Genomic DNA, 21,572 nt, shown 5'->3' with positions numbered 1-21,572 from the left:
TGTCATGAAATACGAAATGAAAGTGGCAGGCCCATGACCAGGGATTCAGACACATCAAGAAAGAATGGCGGATGAGTAATTGGCAGTTTGACAATGGCGAACGGTTTTGGGGTGACACTGAGCGCTCTGATTGGAGCAAACCAACTCCAACGCGTGAAGTGCCAACTATCAAGTAATTTTAATCGTTCTATTGAGTTAATGTGCAGACTAGCATAGAATTTAGGCAAAAAACCTGCACTTTATGCTAATTAGTACATCTCCACCTCACTCATAGCATGTAGCAAAATAGAGTTCAGAATTATCAACTCCAAGATCTGACCAGTCTTCAGTAGATGATGTGAACAATTGAAAATATGTTTATGATTCACATGCACCATGGTGAGTGTCATATAAGAACGTTCATTCTACCACAAACACACATTTAAGAAGACGTCGACACTGACAGCAGTGTTCTGCATAACTCTGATTGTCATGATTCATGATGCAAGTACGCAAAGAGAGTTCATGTTCTTGGACAGTAGTATGATAACTACACGTATACTGCGTCTTTGTGTTGCTTCAATGTTCGTAGTGTGTTTCACTGGATAGAGTTGCACACAGGTGTGTACTCTGATAAGCCAAAACATTATGATCACTGCCCACCGCGAGGTTGTATATCAGCTGGTGATGTTGCGGGCATGTGACGCGCTATGAAAAGTATGTAAGCGCAGCATAGGCGGATTGGAGATACCCTAGTGAAGATATAGGTTGCAAATGGGAAAATCCACTGTCAAAGGACAGATTATTATTACACAAAGCCTATGAACGAGTATCTCTAGCCGGCCGGTGTGGCCGAGCGGTTCTAGGGGCTTCAGTCTGGAAACGCGTGACCGCTACGGTCGCAGGTTCGAATCCTGCTTCGGGCATGGATGTGTGTGATGTCCTTAGTTTGGTTAGGTTTAATTAGTTCTAAGCTCTAGCCGACGGATGACCTCAGAAGTTAAGTCGCATAGTGCTCAGAGCCATTTGAACCATTTTTTAGTATCTCTAAAACGGCGAAGCTGGTCTAATATTCACTTGCTACTGTCGTGAGCATCTACGAAAAGAGGTAGAATGATAGTGAAACTACCACCAGGCGCTAAATGGTTGGACGTCCGTGACTATTCACAGAACGTGGGGTTCGGAGGCTTGTCTGCTCTGTAAACTAGGACAGATAGGACAGATGGTGATCTGTGGAATCTCTGCCGAAGGAGCACAATGCTGGTGCACGCACAAGCGTTTCGGAGCACACCGTAAATCGGACATGGTTGAACATGGAGCTCTGCAGCAGACCACCGCTATGTGTTCGCATACTGACCCAACGAAATGGTCAATTACGGTTACAGTGGGAACGGAACCATCGGCAATTGACTGTTGATCAATGGAAACGTGTCGGCTCTTCGGCGGCTCAAAACGTGCAGCGCGCCACAGACGCAGGCTGGTGGGAGCAGTATTAAGGTCTGGGAGACAACCTCCTGAGCTTAAATGAGATCTGTGATAGTAATTCAAGACGTTCTGGTAGCTGCGAATCACCTACATCCCTTCATGCTTCTTCTCCGACGGTGATGTCATCATTCAGCAGTATAATTGTCTGTGTCTCGAAGCCAGAAACGTGCTACAGTGGTTTGAAGAGCATTATAGTGAACTCACGTTGCTCTCTCGGCGACCAAATTCTCCTGATATAAATCTTATGGAACACGTCATTGGGCGCCATCACATCATACGAAAATCAGCGGCCTGTTATTTAGGCAAACTGCATGATTTGTGCTTAGACATCTAAAGCCACATATCTCCACAAACTTACCAACAAACTGTCAAATCCGTGATATGCAGAATCAGTGATGTATTTCGTTCCAAAGACGGATAAACAAGCTATTAAGCAGGTGGTCATTATGATTTGGCTCATCAGTGTGTATGTGTCAGCTCAACTAAGAGCCTGTCAGATGGTTCATTACGCTGATACCCGTTTTATGATCTTTGTAGCAACTACCTTGCGGGATAGAGGGCGTCTTATTCATTTCCCGTGTAGCAGTGGATCGGCCCTCTTAGCAAAGAGACTCAGCCTTGACCGTTGCGTGGAGATAGACCGCCACGTGTAGGCCCCTTTTGACAGCCAGCCACAGCAAGGGGGCTGGGAGTGGAGGCGGACGGTGTGCAAGGCGAAAGTCTCTCAGCGGGGCGTCTTCCACCACCCACTCAGAGCCGCTGGCTTCGATTCAGGTCAACTGTGGCTGGCCGCAGATCCTGCCTCCAGTCTCCGTGTGCTCGTGTAATCTCGCTTTGGACGTAACTGCCTTTGGGCAGTTGTAGCACTTACTCTACGATACATTGCACACACATTTTAAATAAATACCATTATACATTACAACCATATGTACACAATAAAAGATAATCTTAACACAAAAATTATGCAACAGCTATACTGATGACGACTCTGAGGCCTACAATGAATTTTACCAGAAAAGATAATTCTAATCACAAACGTATCACAACGGTGCTAATTGTGGCTCGGTGTCCAAAAACTTTAAAGTACGATAACGAACAAGTACTGTGGCATTAAAACTCTCAAGTTACTTTGGTTCTTTTGCCCAAGAACAGTCTAACAATTTACACAACATCTACAACATGATTCTGGGCTTGCAAAAGCTTCTAATTCTAAAGAATTTTATGAAAACGCAGTTGACTTGATAGTTCTGTTGCCTCAAAATTTACAACATATTAAGAACTGAGGCTCTTAGCCATGAAAGGTAACTTTATTTAAATAATGTACGAATCTGACTTGGGATCCATTACTCAGGAAATTTTATTTTAGAAAGGCAAGATCCATTAATATTTACGATGAAGTTCAGTGAGAAGGGACTCATGCATTAATAGGGATGGTCACCGTTCGCAGAGACGCACATAGTGGTAAACTGTATGCAGTTTTATTCTGCAGTTACTGGCGCGGCCTACAGTCAGTTACTGTGATGGTAATGTAACTGATTATACTCCTTGATCTACCTGGTGGATCTTCATATCGCATTTTCTCTGTCTTTTTTTCCTTCTCACCTAGTTTAAGATACTCTATTTTTTATCAAAAATTGTTTTCATAGGATAGTCCTGAAACATGCAGTGATCACGAACATTATATACGTTTCATTACTTCACAAAGCATAAATTACCCTTACTCCACTCATTAACATTGAAAAGTTTAACATAAATACTTCCTTGCCATACCTGTATTGGACTCCACGTCACCTCTGTCCTTACTTTTACCAATTAATTCTCATGCGCGATATTATTGCGGTAAAATGGTATAATAAATAGACTTTCACTGGGCGATCGTTGAATCCCCTGCGAACATCAGATATAAAAAAAATTACAGACAATCATACACGTTCTAATTTCGGACTCACGCACTTCCTTGTGAACTTTGTTATCCACCATCCTGACAAGGAAAATAACGACTGAGCTTAACGCGACCCAACGCTTAAGCAACCCTGTTGAATACCAATTACATACACTACCGACCCCGCTTCATGTCATTGGAAATGCATACGGTGTGACTTCGCGATCAACAATCCAATTTAGTATTTAAACATTGTTCAGAGCGACTCCGAATGTGTCTACCTCCATTAGCATATGTAAATGCCGCAGACTTGGACCAAAAATCATTCCAACAGGCTGACTCGCTATAGTGCGCAACTGGCATTATTCACTAATGCTCGGAGACTTACACTGGTACGTCGTCTAATATTCTGGCTTTCAGTAGTTGTCAAAAATCACAACTGCCGAAATTCTAGCTAATTCACCATGCAAGACCTCTAACATCCTGGTACGGCAACTGACACACATGTGTTTTGGACTCAGTTTGCACAGTTTATCACCACACGCACGATGACGACATTTATAATACACAAATCTTACGGAATATCTCTATACATTCACAAATCTCACACCATAAACCATGTCCTCCGTCGTACTTAATAATATCTGTGTGACAGTTCCCATTCGGTCACTTCGCGCTCAAATCCTTACTCTTCCAACAATTCTTGGCATCGTCCTCTGCACACATGCCTCTTCCGACCAAAACGATCTCTCTTCTCAATCAGTGTGGTAATTTTCCTAAGCAAACCCGTATAATGTCCTTTGACCTAAATGGATCATCTAACATGTTGTTTCTCTTGACCATAGCCTAAAAATATTCTCTTGGACTGTTCCATCCTGATCTCAAATACTTCGGCAATACGAGCAGTTCTCTCTTTTCACGTTCCTGCCGTACTTTTGGTCAGTATTCTTCAACCTTGTCGAAATTCATCGTGATTTTGACATTCAAGTGCTCCGACTCTCATAGCTATAGCAGGATCTCCACGTAAGTGTGTTCACACGAAGCTCATTCTTTTCGTGGTATTACCATGATAGTGGCAGAACGTAGTCGAAGTTACTGATCCAAATCCTTGGATACACTTCGTCTGCATGATTCGCCAAGTTACTTATATTCTTGATTCTAATCTACTGTCTACGCACTAAATCCTCTTCGATCATTGCTTTACTGTACTCAACTGATTCGCACATTTGTAGTGCAATGACTACTAACATTTTCCCCATGCCTCTGTCCCGATCTTATTTTCTCTCTCAAACTAGTCTTCATATTCAGACTAGTTATTACTTCATTCTGCTTGTTGCGTCTTCCTTGTAACAGCTTCAGAGCTTGCTTGATTCTCTTTAATACCTTCACCAATGCTTTAACGCCGCTCATTATGTTGTTCACTTCCGACTACAAATCCGCCGCGGCGATGTATTGTTCTTCCGTTACTATTGCTAATTTTGAATCTGCTCCGCGCAACCCTTCGCCTAGCTTCGCAAAAGTTCCCTCTTCGGCCTGGCCGTATCGTCCCATAAAATTCTCTTCTAAATCTGTATGTCCATCGTCACTAAGCTTCCCGTGAACTTCCAGAGTTCCTTGAATTCTCGAAAATCGTTCCGCGGTTTGTATAGCTAAGTCGGTGCTAAATTTTTCTAATGCGGCATCTTGCCTTTCTAAAGTGATCCTTCGTTCTTTCATTTCGCTAGTCCGGATATTTTGAGCCTGTTGTCGCTTCGCGATATTTTCCCCTACCTCCGCCACATACTCTATGTATTTTGGATGGATGACCGGCTGGATTCTCCCAATACTGATTCACTGGAGAACTCGAGGTTCGTGAGTTCCAATTCTGCCGTTCCGTTGGTGGTTACTCTAGTCGTAGTTTCAACTCTTTCTGTTTGATCAGTAGTTTATTACTTCGTCATCTGTACTCTCCTACGTTCATATTCGTTGTCCTTTCTCACGTCCAAATGCGTTGTTTCCTTGCTGATAAGATGATTGCCGGCCGAGCGGTTAAAGGCGCTACAGTCTGGAACCGCACGACCACTACGGTCGCAGGTTCGAATCCTGCCTCGGGCATGGATGTGTGTGATGTCCTTAGGTTAGTTAGGTTTAAGTAGTTCTAAGTTCTAGGAGACTTATGACCACAGCAGTTGAGTCCCATAGTGCTCAGAGCCATTTGAACCATTTGATAAGATGATTATTTGATATTAGGCTTACAAGTTTCCTACTCGAGATGACGCGTCTTCGCACAGTGCTCAGATGTTAGAGAAAAACTCTTCACTTCGCGTCTCCTTACACTAATGATACATTGACGTATTTCCCATAGAAGAGTTATTATCTATATTTTCATTCGCTTCCCGCAGTCCGGTGCGTTCGTTTTTTCTTCTTCAAAAATTTTATTTAATTCTAGTCCAGTATTTTTATATTTACTGACTCTTTCCCATTACGATCTGCTGAATACTAAGCCAATTTTATTTAATATAGAAAAAGTTTTTACTCTTTATTTTGAACATTAATTGTGGCCCTTTTGTCTTTAATTTCTTTTCGAAGAACGATATGAGAAGCACCACAAATTTGTTTGAGTTTATACACTCTTAATTCTAAACTATTTATAAAAAATATAGACAACTAGAATTTTTCCATTCCATTTCTTTCATTTCAATTTATAGTAATTGGGGTACAGTTACGTCTTTCCTTCTCACGTTACGTATTCCATCATGAATACGGAACCCTGATATAGTAGATGAGAGCCAGTGATACTGATGTCGCAAACGGTACATAACATTACAGACCAAATCAAAAATGTATGAAGCGAAAAATATTTTCTGAGAGATCGATATTGTAATGCTGACCTCGCCATTTTGAGAGCGCGGTACAAGTTGTTGCTCGAATTACCAACCAACAGTTCTCTCATTGCTAGACGTACCTAAATCATTAACCTAATCCATAGCCTGTTGGTCTCCAAAAACAACAAGTTCGTCTCTACTTTCTCTTCCTCATACATAGCCAAGCACATTCTTGACAATCACGTGCGGAGTGACCACAGCATTTGCAAGTTTCACAGAATTCGGATACAGATTGGTCACAACATGCTTTATGACCAGAAAGATTACACTGAGTGCATCTGATTGGACGTAAACTATCAACCCTGCGCCTGTTTCCCCTGAACTGACGGATATTAGGCAATGCAGTTTCCTGTGCCAACATCACTTGAACTAGTGGATAACGCGACATGCTTCAGGCTAAGTTCATTAATTCCTACAACAAATACCTACAAAAAACCTCTCAGAAATACTAACATATTTGGATATTTTCTCTTGATAACCCCATTCTTTTCCTGTATTCCACGAAACGCAATAAAATCCTAACCACACACAGAAAAACACATAAAAATATTTTCTCCAAAATTTCAGCGACGAGAACTGGACAACAACGGACTTTTACTCGCCAACCTGTAATTGTTTGCTAGAAAAAAAGCGCAAATTAGTAAAAGTGCACGCATGTAAAATTAGTTTAGATTTGATGATGTTCAGTTATTATTGTGTGTTGTCCTACTTCATCAGGATGCACAGACCAACACAGTGAGGAACCACCCCAAACGATCATGCAAATTAATTTAAATTAAGGAAACTGTCGTGCAGTAGAAAACGTCTTATTTAAATGAACATTAATAGGGATGGTCCAATTAAGCATGAAACAAATGGGTACCGCAGCACTCACTCAGACATATTAATGGGAGGAGGGAGCTTCTAGCCATAGATGGAAACATATGGTTAGTAGAGCAACTAGATTCGTTGTCTTTAAACATGAGAACCACTCATTGATGTCCATAAAGAACCGCTGACGATCGGACAAGAGATTGTAGCTCTAAAGAATAACGTTTGCATATGTGAGTCAGTAGAACGATACATAATTACGTTAATAATTCGCGGACCGAGGCCTACGAGAAAGACAGGCCGCGGCGCGTACGTCACGAAGGTAGGCCAGCGCTCGCTCGCTCAACTCTGCAGACAAACTACGTTTCTACACCTGTTAACCCGTAACTAGATGTGTACGTACAAACGAGAACTGCGCCTTCTACTGGAAGCCGCTATTATAGAGTCTTACTGTTATTAGTCCTACAATCATTGGAACTCCATAGTCGTACTTATAATTTGTTACGCTTGTACTGGGGTACAACAAAATTAAAATCACGCCAAAATGATTCAGTTGCATAAGGCACCATTTCTTGTATTAAATGAAGACTGTTATGCAGAAGAGAGTAAATGCTACAAACAAGCCGTTACACCATTTATATCGAGTATTGACCTAAAATTAAATTTGATGTAATACTGTTAATCAGTAAGACTTCATAATAGCAGATTCCAGTAGAAGGCGCAATTCTCGTTAGTACGTACACGCCCAGCTGCGAGTTAACAGGTCTAGAAACGCATTTTGCCTGCTGGGCTGAACGAGCGAGCGAGTTCAGGCCTACCTTCGTGATGTACGCGCCGCGGTCTGTCTTTCTCGTGGGCCTCGTTCGCGGACACGGCCAGTGACTGCAAAAGACGTTAAATACTGAAAGCAAGCAGAAAGACAGGAGTGAGGCTGTCAAGGCTGTCAAAATGCGCACTGAGAGCAAGAATCTGGATGCGTGACTTTAATATCTCGTACTCTGCTCCTGAAGGGAGCGAATTAACCTCGCGTCTGAACGACGACAGCGCGAAGTGTGAATAAAGTAGCCGGAGGCCGTAGAGCCTGGAGAATATGACTTCTACCCGCTCTTTGATCTTAGTGGTTGAGTGCAGACATCCTTACAGGGGCAGCAAGGCTCGTCTCATCAATCATCTCTCATGTCCTTACCTGAAGTCTTTACTCTACAAAAATCTAACTGCTAGAGTTGAGTGGAGAGGAGCCTCTTGTAGCTGTAGATGTAGGGAACATGCAGCAGTCCTCAGCAGTTAGGCATAGGGCAGTTGCAAAGCCTAACAGAAAGAAGAAGGTTCTACTGCTAGGTAGTTCGCACGGTAGAGGTGTGGGCCAGCAGTTGTAGGAACTGTTGGGGAGCGAGTACCAGGTCACCAGCATCGTGAAGCCTAGTGCAGGGTTGGCTCAGGTGGCTGACAGCATAAGGCAGTTATGTAGGAATTTTACAATGGAGGATCAGGTAGTGATAGTGGATAGGGTAGGGAACAGTCTTGATAGGGACGGGGAATATGATGTAGGTGGTGACCTGGTAAATATAGCTACGCAAACTGGTGGCACTAATGTGCACTTCGCGCAACTGTTTTAGCGTCATCATAGGCCTCATTTTAATACGGCTGTTAGGTGCGTTAACATGGGGCTGAAGAGGGCGCTGATGGCAGAGGGCACGGGTCACATTTCAGTGGTGCCAGTTGGCTCCATCAGTAGATCGGGTTTCACTAGGGATGGTCTGCACCTCAATAGGTATGGGAAGGGGAGGCTGGCAAAGCTTATAGATGACAGTGTAGCGGTTGATGGTGGGATCACTCATGGAAAAATTCCTGTCGTAGTGAGTGTTGCAGCTACACCTTTTTTAGATTGAAGTCAGCTGATAGGTATACCTGCTTAAAGGAAGTCCCTCTAACTAAGGGGTCACCTTCAGAGGACGTCATGTTTCCAAGTAGAGAAAGAATTAACATTTTACATCAAAATATGCAAGGCATTAGAGATAAAGTTAGTGAACTGCTTATAAATGTTGACTCTGAAATTAGTGGTATGTCGGAGCACCACTTAAATAATTTGACAGTTCAGAGGCTTCCTTTACCAGGATACAGATTAGCTGGCTGTTTTTCAATGAGTTCCTTGCGGGGTGGGGGAGTGGCTATGTACGTAAAAAAACAGTATTCCATTTGAGTCCATAGACGTGTCACCCCACTCCACTGAACAGATATTTAAATGTTGTGCAAGGGCAGTTGAATTTAGTGAAACTAAACTTCTAGTTGTTGTTGTTTATAGATCCCATAAGTCTGACTTCAGAGAATTTCTGCTCAAGCTAGAGAGGGTTCTTGATTCACTTTGTAGGAAGTACCAGAAATTAGTTATATGTGGTGACTTCAATATAAATTTTGTATATTATGGTGCAAGAAAAAAGATGTTAGTAGATCTCCTAAATTCATATGACATTATGCAGACTGTGTTTTTTCCAACTAGGGAGCAGGGGAACAGTAGCACAGCCATAGACAATATTTTTAATCATTCTTCGTTTCTAGATGGGGATTCTGCTATTAAAAGGGTGAATGGCCTTTCAGAACATGAAGCACAAATTTTAATACCAAATGGCTTTTGTATTCAAACAGATGTCACATATAATTACAAACTATGTAGGAAAATTAATCTACCAGCAATAGGGAGTTTTTTAAACTTTGTCAAGGAACAAGAGTGGCAGGATGTTTATAGTGCCGATAACATAGATGATAAATATAATGCTTTCCTTAACACATTTCTCGTGCTATTTTAGAGTTGATTTCCATTAGACCGTTCTAAACGGGGTACTAGCAGTAATAGGCAGCCCGGGTGAATGACGAGAGGGATAAGGATATCACATAGAACAAAGTGGGAATTATATCAAAATGTTAGAAGTAGTCACAATCAAGCTACAGTAGCCCATTACAAACAGTATTGTAAGGTGCTTAAAAGTGTTATTAGGAAGGCGAACAGTATGTGGTATGCAAATAGAATAGCTAATTCATAGGACAAAATTAAAACTATACGGTCAGTTGTGAAGGAAGTGTCTGGTCAGCAGCACAAGGTCGACGATATAAAGTCAGTTCGTAGTAAAAATATATCTGTCACTCATAAATCAGATATATGTACAGTATTTAACAATCTTTTTCTTAGCATTGCTGGTGAATTAAATAAAAATTTAGTTTCTACAGGGAATCATTCAACTCTCTTGGCAAATTCCTATCCGAGATTGATGTCTGAAATACTCCTCTGTGATACAGACAAGGGAGAGATTGAGTCAATTATTAAATCATTGAAGACTAAGGACTCTCACGATTATGATGGAGTGCCTAGCAGAATATTAAAGTACTGTGCTGCACATTTTAGCCCTGCATTTAGCCATATTTGTAATTTTTCCTGTAGGAATGGACAGTTTCCTAAACGATTAAAGTACTCGCTTTATGAAAAGGGAGAAAGGGATAATGTAGACAATTTTAGATCTATTTCTATGCCATCAGTGTTTGCTAAAGTTATTGAAAATGCTGTGTATGTAAGGATAATTGATAATTTACATCACACGATTTGCTATCAAATGTACACTCGACAGCAAAAAAAGTGGGTCACGCCTGAATTCCAACGTGTAGGCTGCACATGAATGTTCAAAATGGTTCAAATGGCTCTGAGCACTATGGGACTTAACATCTGTGGTCGTCAGTCCCCTAGAACTTAGAACTACTTAAACCTAACTAACCTAAGGACATCGCACACATCCATGCCCGAGGCAGGATTCGAACCTGCTACTGTAGCAGTTGCGCGGTTCCGGACTGAGCGCCTAGAACTGCGAGACCAACGTGGCCGGCGCACATGAATGTATGCAACCAACATAGCATATCTGTGTTGCACATCGTCGCAACCCTCCACAGTACAGTCGTTGTAAGATACACAATGGGTACCACTAGAGACTACTAGAGAACACCGGTCTTTGTGACAGTCCGTCCAGAATGTAGAGTAACACCATGATAGTACAGAAGAGATCAGACAGTCCTTAACGTTTGTAAACTAAACTTAATTACAATAAGTGACATTTCGAACGTTATGGGACAACTAATTTTGTCACATAAGTCGTTCAGTAATCCTTAGGCATAATTAAATATTTGAGACGGTATACGGATTTATAAAGTTGTATGGCGATTGGAAACAGGTTCTTTGCTGTCTAAAAGGTTTACCCAATATATGCTGAACGTCGTTCAACGTTCAACGGGGAGTGGTTTTGCATCAACTTAATGTAATACTAAGCAGTTAAAAGAAAACGTGATTAACGGCGGCAACCACTGTACGGAAATCCCAATATTAACAGCGAATCACAAGTAATATCATTGTTCGCATTACTCATCAACAGTTACTTGTACACAAAGTTGTACTTTAAATGACATGACCAACGTCTTCGTTCTGTATCCGGATGCAAACCCAGAACGTAAAGCCATTGTTAACCAAGCAAAGCTTTGTGCCTTATCGAGACTCGATCACTAGGCAGAAAGAAACGTCAAATATTGACGCTTCCACCATATCAGTTATCAATTCTCAACTTGAAAGTAAATGACGATCATGTTTGTACGAAACTAGGAACCCTAACATAAAAATTACCTTCTTGGTAATTAACCTCGAAAGACGTTTTATATTGTTACATTGTCAAGGAACAAAGGATGCACATGTTTAAAATCGAAATGCCATCATGTAATGCTGCTGACAAGTATGCGAACCAAGCACCTAATCGGATTGTTGAATAAGTACGTAAAATCAGAATGTAGATATCACAGTTTGTCACCAGTAGTGAGGTTGGAACCTTAAATGACGACTGAAGTTGTATTGCCTGACCAGGATTCGAACCCGGCGCGTACTGCCGTCGTTGTCTAACCAGGAACAGACGAGAAATGTCCAATGTTGGTCCACCATTAGCGAGATGTGCGCACGTTTAACTAGAAATAAGGCGACGAAAATGTCTATGCTGAGAGTTGAACGCCGGTCACATGGTTGTGAAGACACGTTAATAATCAAATTCTTATTCAGTAGAAGCTAGGAGTAGCATGTTTACTTGCAAACCTTTAAGCCTTTCTCATCCCTAGTAACGTGTTGCCTAATATCTGCGATATCATGGTGTTAATTTACAAGTGGACTGACTGCCGTAAAGAGCAATGTTCTCTAGTAGTCGTGTATCATTGAGATGTAAATGAAGTGCCTCAGCAGAAAGTAATTTCTGTCGTACATCACGTATTGTTTCAGAGATACTGAGTACATGTTATAAGTGCACAAAACGTGTGTTATTTACAACGTATATACTATTATTTGGAGAAGCTGCCGCCAAACCTGTTTACTTTTACATTCCGCTTAGTTAAAAAAATGGCTCTGAGCACTATGGGACTCAACTGCTGTGGTCATAAGTCCCCTAGAACTTAGAACTACTTAAACCTAACTAACCTAAGGACATCACACACATCCATGCCCGAGGCAGGATTCGAACCTGCGACCGTAGCGGTCGTGCGATTCCAGACTGTAGCGCCTTTAACCGCTCGGCCACTGCGGCCGGCTCCGCTTAGTTGTTGTAGTTGAATACACGTTTTCTTAAGGCTACATCTAATGCAGAGCGCTCATAAGAAAGAATAGTTTCCTGCGTCATGCTATTGTTAGCTAGGTGAAATATTTTGTTTTAACTATGTTTAAAATGAATGTATTTTTTAACGTATTGTTCGTCAAATATCTGAATGAATCGTCAACTGTAGGTGTGCCTGCAAATGTTATAGCATAATAGCTGTAGCTGCTATAGTTTATACTACAGACTTGAGTAGGTTATGTGTAACTTTTGATCCTTCAAGGGGTGATCGTGGCCTTGCGGCCCGGGTCTGTACTACCCGCGGCTCGCGAGCTACGGGCCAGCCAGGCTGGCCGAGGCGAGACGCAAGTGAGCGAGCTGGCGGTGGCGTTGGTGGGCCAACAGCCCGGGACGAGCCAGCACGTCTGCGCCGCATGCCTCTGCCTCTGCCGCTCCGTTTGACGTAAATATGTTTACCTCCTCTCCTGGCATCAGTATAAGAGCGGCAAGCAGAAATACACATCAGGCTGTCTGCCGTAATGGCTCACTGGGAGAGGTCTATTCGAGAGAGAGTCGTCGCTCTCATTGAAGAAGGAGGATGTTCCATGAGAAAAGCTGGCAGACAGTATGGCGTACCACATACTACTGCAACGAGATGGTGGAGGATCTGCCTTGAAAGAGGCACCACCAACAGGGCTCCTGGCTCAGGCAGGAAGAGAGTGAGCTCACAGGAGGAAGACAGGGACCTAGTTTCTAGGAGCAGAGAAAATCCCTTTCTGAACGCGAAGCAGTTGCGGCGGGAGAGCAACTTCCCTGGCTCCAGTGACACGATTGGCCGAAGGCTGAAGGACGATGGACTGCATGCACGACGATCCGCCGTGAAACAAGAGCTCAGCGAAGATAACGTTTTATATGGGCTAGCATTTGCGGAGCTCCATCTGAGGGCGTCGTGGGACAACGTCATTTTCACTGATGAGAAGGTGTTTTCCACCAGTAACGACGGTCCACGAATCGTTTACAGGCCGCAAGGGACTCGGCATCGACGCGAATATTTAACCACGACGAGAAGAAGTGGCTGGCTATCTGTTACCTGCTGGGGTTGGAATTCTGCGAGAGGGGCGGGAATTCTTCACGGGATAGAAGGATCTCTGGACAATGCGCAGTATGCTCACATATTGGAAAATGTGATGCTTCCGTCAGTGCGAATGCTGTACGCAGAAGGGGACGTCACATTGCAAGAGGACCATTCTCCCATTCACAAGTCTGCATTTGTTCAGCAGCGGCTCTCCACGATTGGCGTCAACGTCATGGACTGGCCGCCACGGGCGGCTGATATGAACCCCTTGGAAAACATGTGGGCTGAGGTCGCCAGAACATTAACAGAGAACTGGCCACGAAACCAACCAACTACTGCGGACGCTCTTTGGGACTGCGTCCTGGAAGCCTGAGAGGAAGTTGCTTCTTCAGGTTGTTACGTCCGACGGCTTATACATTCTATGCCAAGACGCATGATAGAAGTACAAAATAATGAAGGATTCTGGATAAAATATTAGAGTACTTAAAATGTTTTGTTATGTATTCTTTCTCGTCATTTTTCCTCATTGGGAGCTAGTGGAAGATCGCGTGGCAACAGAAAGGATACAATATGGGTTAGTTTTCCTTTGAGTTGCCTTTTTAATTCAAGTGGGTTTCTTTTGAATATACAGTTTGTTAAATATTCTATTTTGATTTCGTTTATACCCTCTCTAGATACTTACAAATTAATCAGCGTAGATGGACTCTGTCACAGTAGTTTTTGTTATTTCAAATACATCTCTCTCTTCCCCGCCATCCATGAATACACCCTCCGTCCTCCACACAATACGAAAACGATTTCATATTATGTTTACTCGTTGTTAATATCTCCTCTATTCACTCTCATACTCTCTCTCTGGCACTATCGCCGCAAGTGCCCTTCTATTCCATTGCCCCAAAACTTTATCAACAAATCTAGCGGTTTCCATTGACGCTACATTTTCTCCTTTAATTGCTGCTATCTTCACCCTCTATCATTCCTCTCCACATCTATGAATCCGTATTCTTTGATCTCTCCTTCCCATTTGCCGGCCGGAGTGGCCGAGCGGTTCTAGGCGCTTCAGTCTGGAACCGCGCGACCGCTACGGTCACAGGTTCGAATCCTGCCTCGGGCATGGATGTGTGTGATGTCCTTAGGTTAGTTAGGTTTAAGTAGTTCTAAGTTTTAGGGGACTGATGACCTCAGAAATTAAGTCCCATAGTGCTCAGAGCCATTTTTATAACCCATTCTTCGTTCTGAAAACAGTCCTTCCTTATCTCTCGGTCCTACGATAAAACGAACTGTGGCACACATCTAAGTAAGCAATACTTTACAAGCATTTTACGCTTATATTTTGCACTTCTGCACTTCTATCCATTCCCAGATCCCGCCCTCCTTCCTGTTACCCGTCCCTTGACATCTACATCTAAATAAATACTCTGCAACTCATAATTATGTGCTTGGCAAGGGGATCTGTGGACTGGTGGATTAATCTTGTATTGATGTGTAAAACATGTAGGTTCACATCTCACGTCAGGCATAGATTTTTAACACACACAAGTAACTCTCCTTCACCCCTAGTAACGCCAAGTGCAGAACGGCAGTAAGCTCCGAAGTTCAATATCCGCAGTAAAGTTAACATCCCTTAGCTGCCGAATGGGGCAGAGCGACATTCGTTTGAGCTGTGACAGATGGAGAAATCCCGGAAGGCAGAGACTCAGTCACCAGAAAGCCGTCGTAAACTAGAAAACGTATTTCATTTAATGAATCAACGGCCATGTAAGTCCACAAGGCTCTTACTTTATTTGAAACTGGGACGTTGAAAATTGTGGTGCTGGATTGGGATTCGAATTCGATTTCACTTTGTTCTCCAAGACTGCAAACTCTTCCAGGCCTCCTCGAAAGGCACCTATCTGGTTTCGAATCCTGATCAGCACAAAATATTCATTATTTCATTTCAAGCCATAGCATGTGCACTCCGAACTAGTAGTGAAAAATAGTTGCATTTTCAACTCTCTTCGTGCGTTGTCAGCTGTAACGTGTTCATTTCAACTCACAGCCACATGATGAGCTTTTTATCACAATATTACAAGATCAGACGTTTCCTTACATCTTTTCAAGTTCAAACATTCCTCTGCATCCTACTGGCGGAAACGGATTTGGATTTGACGTTGTGTTCGTTGTGATCACCAACGACGATATGTTGTGGATTCAACTTCTAGCCAGCAGGGTATTTTCCATCACATCATTGAAAGTACAAACATGCCACTCCTAGCTATTATTGGAAAAGAATTTGGTAGTTAAAGTGTCTTGATGACCACGTGTGCGGGGTTTGAATTCCATTCAGCTCAGAACTTTTCGTCGCTAAACTTGCGCACATCTCGCTGCTGGTGTTCCTGGCTAGAAAACGACGGCGCTAGATGCTGGGTTCGAATCCCAGTCAGGCAAAAACAATTCAATTGTCATTTAAGGTTCCAGCATCTCGCTATTGGTGAAAACATTTGATATTTAACTTCTGATTTTACGTACTTCGTTAACAATCCGATTAGGTCAGGGGCTGGCAAACGTTGCACGCGGCTCATGAGCACACAGCGCCGCACGTGTGCTGCTCGCGTGCAATCGTCGAACGGGACAGTGCCGACAGCCTGCAGGTTGCGGCAGTGTAGTACCAGGCTAAGCTGTGGACGTTGAAGCGAAGCGACCACTACGTAGTGGACGTTGTATTTCAATAACCGGAAAATGCAGAGTGAATTAAGGAAACGGAGAATTGGGAGAATCATTTGTTCTCTGTGGAAAAACGTGAAAATTGGAAATGTATAATACGTGACAGTATTCTCACTGGTGAGCGGAAGCTTAATATTGAACGCCATTATAATAAATTTCAGTATGTTGCCGTTCTTAGTGCAATAAAGAGGAATTTCTCAAGTGATTTGGGAATATATCTTACTTATCCCAAGGTTTTGAATAGTTCTCGAGAGAATCTGGTTTCTGTAGAAGATATTCATCTCAGTTTGCAAATGGAATTAATAGATCTACAGTGTAATCCTCGTCTCAGAGACAAGTTCCTTTTGGCAAGACGTGTAATAGATTTTTATCACGACTTTCCTCAGCAAGAGTTTTCTCGTCTCCATCGTGAAGCCACGAAGATAGTCAATGTTGGGCTCGACATACTTTTGTGAGAGATTTTTTTCTGTTATGAAAATTAATAAGTCACGGTTAAGAGCAAACATCAGTAATGAAAATTTACGTAACTGTTTGCGTTTGTCTGTATGTAGAAATTTTGTTCCAGACATTAAACGTATTGTAAACTACACCTGTGATAATTAAATAAAACGTATCGTAGGTAATAGGTACTCTTTCAAACCATGATTACTTTCAAGAACTCCTACTAACCTTATTCCTTCATTTAATAAAGCAGGCCAGGAAACAAAACGCATTACAGGGGAAGAAGCGGAGAGACGGTATGGTGGGGAGGGGTGAGAAGCGGGTGGCCAGCTTGCCCCTGTGTGCACGCAGAAAACCTGTTAACTGCACACGTGCATGTGCACCGCACACGTGCAGAATTCCTGCCCGCCCCTGGATTAGGTGCTGGGTTCGCATTCCTGTCATGATGGCATTTCAATTTTAACCATGAGCATACACTGTTCCTTGTGAATGAAACCATATTAAACGTCGTTGGGGGTAGTTCCCAGGAAGGTAACTGTTATGACAGGATTCCCAGCTCAGTACAAACATTTTCGTCATTTATTTTCAGGATCTGAATTGATAACTGATACTGGTGCAAGCGTCTATACTTCACGTCTCTTTACGCCTAGTGATCGGGTCTCAATAAGGCACAAACAAAGCTTAGCTTAGTTAGCAATGGCTATAGGTGCTGGGTTTGAATTCAGGTCGAGAACGACGACGTTGGTCATGTCATTTAAAGTTCAAATTTGTGTACACGTAGCTGTTGATGTGTTACGAGAACAATGATATTACTGGTGATTCACTGTTGATGTTGAGATTTCCATAGAGTGATTTCCGTAGAGTGCGTGTTTTTTTACTGGTTCGTTCAATATCCAGTTTCGAGAGCCACTCGCCACTGAGCGACGTTCAGCACATGGATGGAAAACCTTTTCGAGAACCAAAAACTTTTTTTAAATTGCGGTACAGCTTTGTAACTCCATATATTGTCTCAAGTATTTAATTTTGACTAAGGATTACTGTACGATATATGTAAAGTAATCCGTTTTCTCAGAACATTTGGAATGTCACTTGTTGTAATTAAGGTTAGTTTATGAGTGTTATGGGGTGTCTCATCGCTAAGAACGTGTTTTCTAATATGTTTTGTATGACGATATTAGTTGACGCTTAGACTGACTGCCATAAAGACCTTTGGCGTCTAGTAATCTCTTGAGGTACACATTGTGTGTAGTCAAACGACTGTGCCCCACGGGGTTTTGGTGTTTAGAGGACCTGCAACACAGCTATGTTATGTTGGTTGTATTTTTGCACTGACCCAATGTTTTTGCTGTCAAGTGTACAGTTCGGCTTTAGAAGTTGTTTAACAACTGAATATGCTATATTCACTTTTCTCTGTGAGGGACTGGATGGGTTAAACAAAACATTTCGAAAGATAGCCATATTTTTTGATTTAACTAAAGTATTCGATAGTGTTGATCACAAAATATCGCTCCAGAAGTTGGGCCATTACAGAATACGGGGAGTAGCTCACAATTGGTTCACCTCTTACTTTAGCAACAGACAGCAAAAGGTCATTATTCACAATGTTGAGAATGGCTATGATGTGGAGTCTGAGTGGGGTACGGTCAAGTGGGGGGTGCCCCAGGGATCAGTGTTGGGGCCACTCCTGTTCCTTATTTATATAAATGATATGACCTCCAGTATTATGGGTAACTAAAAACTATTTCCGTTTGCTGATGACACTAGCTTGGTAGTAAAGGATCATGTGTGCAACATTGGTTCGGTTTCAAACAGTTCAGTTCATTACCTAAGTTCGTGGCTTGTAGAAAATAAACTAACGATAAATTACAGAATGCTTCAGTTTTTACAGTTTCTAACACACAATTAAACAAAACCTGATGTTTTAATTTCACAGACTGGGCTATGATTAGTGAAACTGAACAGTTCAGATTTCTAGATGTTCAGATAGATAGTAAAATATCGTGGAAAGCCCATGTTCAGGATCTCGTTCAAAGACTTAATACTGCCATTTTTACTATTCGAACTGTATCTGAAGTGAGTGATCGTTCGACACGAAAATTAGTCTACTTTGCTTATTTTCATTCGCTGATATCGTATGGTATTATATTTTGGGGTAACTCTTCCCCTTCTAAAAGGATTTTTTGGCTCAGAAACGGGCAGTTCGGGCAATAAGTGGTGTACGTTCACGAACATCTTTTCGACGCCTGTTCACTAGTCTGTGTATTTTGACATTGGCCTCTCAGTGTATATATTCCTTACTGTCATTTCTTGTTAACAATATTAACTTATTCTCACGAATAAGCAGCTTTCACTCAGTTAATACTCGGCAGAAATCAAACATGCATCTGGATCGGACTTCCTTAACTCTTGTGCAGAAAGATGTGCAGTATACTGCTGCATCAGTTTGCAATGAGCTACCACTCGAATTAAAAAAAAACTTAGTAGTAATCCACGCGCTTTCAAATCGAAACTGAAGAGTTTCCTCATGGGTCACTCCTATTCTGTCGAGGAGTTCCTTGAAAAATTAAGCTGATTCCTATTGTATTGTTGATTGCATTTACTTAAACTTATGGACTGACTTTTTTCGGGTTCATAAACATTTTATTTTTATCTATTATTGCTTTTACGTTGTAATTTCATGTACTTAGTCATTCAATGACTTTGGAGATTTGCTTCTCAATTTAGTCCCACGGAACTTGAGGTGTAAATAAAATAAAAATAAGAAGTGTACTCTTCCAAATCCCACAGTGATGTCATCACTTTGCGAAGACCTAAAATGAAGTGTTTACTCTCCAAAAGCCTAACTTGAAGTGCTCTCTTTCTTTCTGCTCTGGAACTTTTCTGTTTTTCCTCAGAGCAGGAACTCGCTGGCCAATGCTGGCAGAGATTACTTGTACCGACAAGTAAAACTCGAGTCAAGATGATAAACAATCTCTCACTCTCATCTATTTGCTCTGTGATGAACCAATAGAACTCTTAGGTGACGAGGAAGGCAGAAAACCTCTCCCACTCCATAGTACAATTCTGAAAAGGCGTAGTCGATGCTCTGCGTGTAGACACAGCGAAAAAGCACGGGCTCTCCCAAAATTAACGGTGGCACCCAATCAGAAAACTGTATTCTGAAAGCTTAAATCGAACGTTATTCCGAGGCAACGTAACGCCCTGAGGGAACTAACAGCTGTCTAGAGATCTCTTATCTAGCTAAAAGGCTTCTGAAAAGACATCCCTGTTCCTTTCAACATAAAAAGCGTGCCCCGTCACCATTGTGGAGAGAGAGAGCTGCAGCAGCGAGAGTGGGCGGGCAAGTCTGGCTACCAGCAGCGGCACTGCCTCTGCCCAGAGCTCAATGGTTTTATGGAGGAAAATTCATCTTCAAAGGACTCTTATCGCAAGCATCCAACTGGTAAACTTTCAAATCTTCGGAACTTCCACCAACTACACAGAAAAAGCAGAAAAACAAACAGTGAAACGAAAACAGCCACTGGCGATGCTAAATCAGATCTACAATTACAGAGCAACGTAACTGAAGGGCTACTTGATAAACAAAATTTGCATATCATCCTCTAAAATATGTTAGTGGAGAGTTTCAGAGAGAAATGGCCACGTTTCACAAGGAAAAGTTAGACACAGAGCATAGGCAAACTGAAGAGACATATTAAGGGGTCAGACGACAAGCCAGTAATAAGCAAACAAGGGGAAGGTGAAAGATGGGAAAAATAGCCCAGATGCGTTCATGGTAAATCAAAATTCCCGCGCCCGGGTTCCCGGGTTCGATTCCCGTCGGGGTCAGGGATTTTCTCTGCCTCGTGATGATTGGGTGTTGTGTGATGTCCTTAGGTTAGTTAAGCCGTCGGCACACGGACCGTGCATCCGAACGTTGAGCGTTGAGCGTGCCGAGTTTTTGACGTCATAGCGTGGAATAGCACGTTCGGGAGTCTTTCCGAACGTGCAGAGCAATATCTGGCATGTCAGATATTCTGAGCGTGCGTCTGAGCGCTGACCAATGAGAAGGAACAACGCCACCTACGTCACACGCACGCCGTCTCCCTTCAGTAGAGTTGTGAGGCGCCATATTGGCATTCATTTCAAGCCTATATGTCTATAAGCCGTTTCTGAGCACCAGCAAATTGAGAATCACTGGAAAACCCGTGGTTAGTTGTGTGATTCGATCCAATAAAATAATGAGAAACATCATATTAAAAGTCACACAATTATTGTAACTTGCGTATTATGAGAGTAGGCTATTTGTACGCAGCGACACACTGAAGATCCACCCAAACCGCGTTGTTCTTGGTACATTTTGTTATAATTAAATTTCAATTAGTAACATAATTCTCTACGGTTAACGTTCTTAGCAAACAGTAAGATAATATGATTAAATACCAACAGGCTGTTGTTGGTTTAGCGTAGTGAGTAGCGTCTCTACCTAGGAGTGCGGCTCTCGCAGCCGAGCGAAGCAGACGTGCGGTGTGTGCTCTCCGCTGTCAGAGAGAGCCCGCGCGCCTTGTTTACTTTCTTCGGCCGACACTAACGTGACGCCGTAGCGCTACAAGACCATGGCAAACCAATACAGAAGATCAACCTCGAAATTCACATTTCGGAACGACTTTACCCGACCAAAGGCGCTCGAAGTCGAACGCTTTTTAAAAGAGGAAGCCAAGATCCCGGCTGCCGACATTGTCGGCATTCACTTTTCG

Source organism: Schistocerca americana, chromosome X (assembly GCF_021461395.2).
Source record: "Schistocerca americana isolate TAMUIC-IGC-003095 chromosome X, iqSchAmer2.1, whole genome shotgun sequence".
Taxonomy (NCBI): domain Eukaryota; kingdom Metazoa; phylum Arthropoda; class Insecta; order Orthoptera; family Acrididae; genus Schistocerca; species Schistocerca americana.
The sequence above is the reverse complement of the archived record's forward strand: the minus strand, read 5'-3'. Positions refer to the sequence as shown.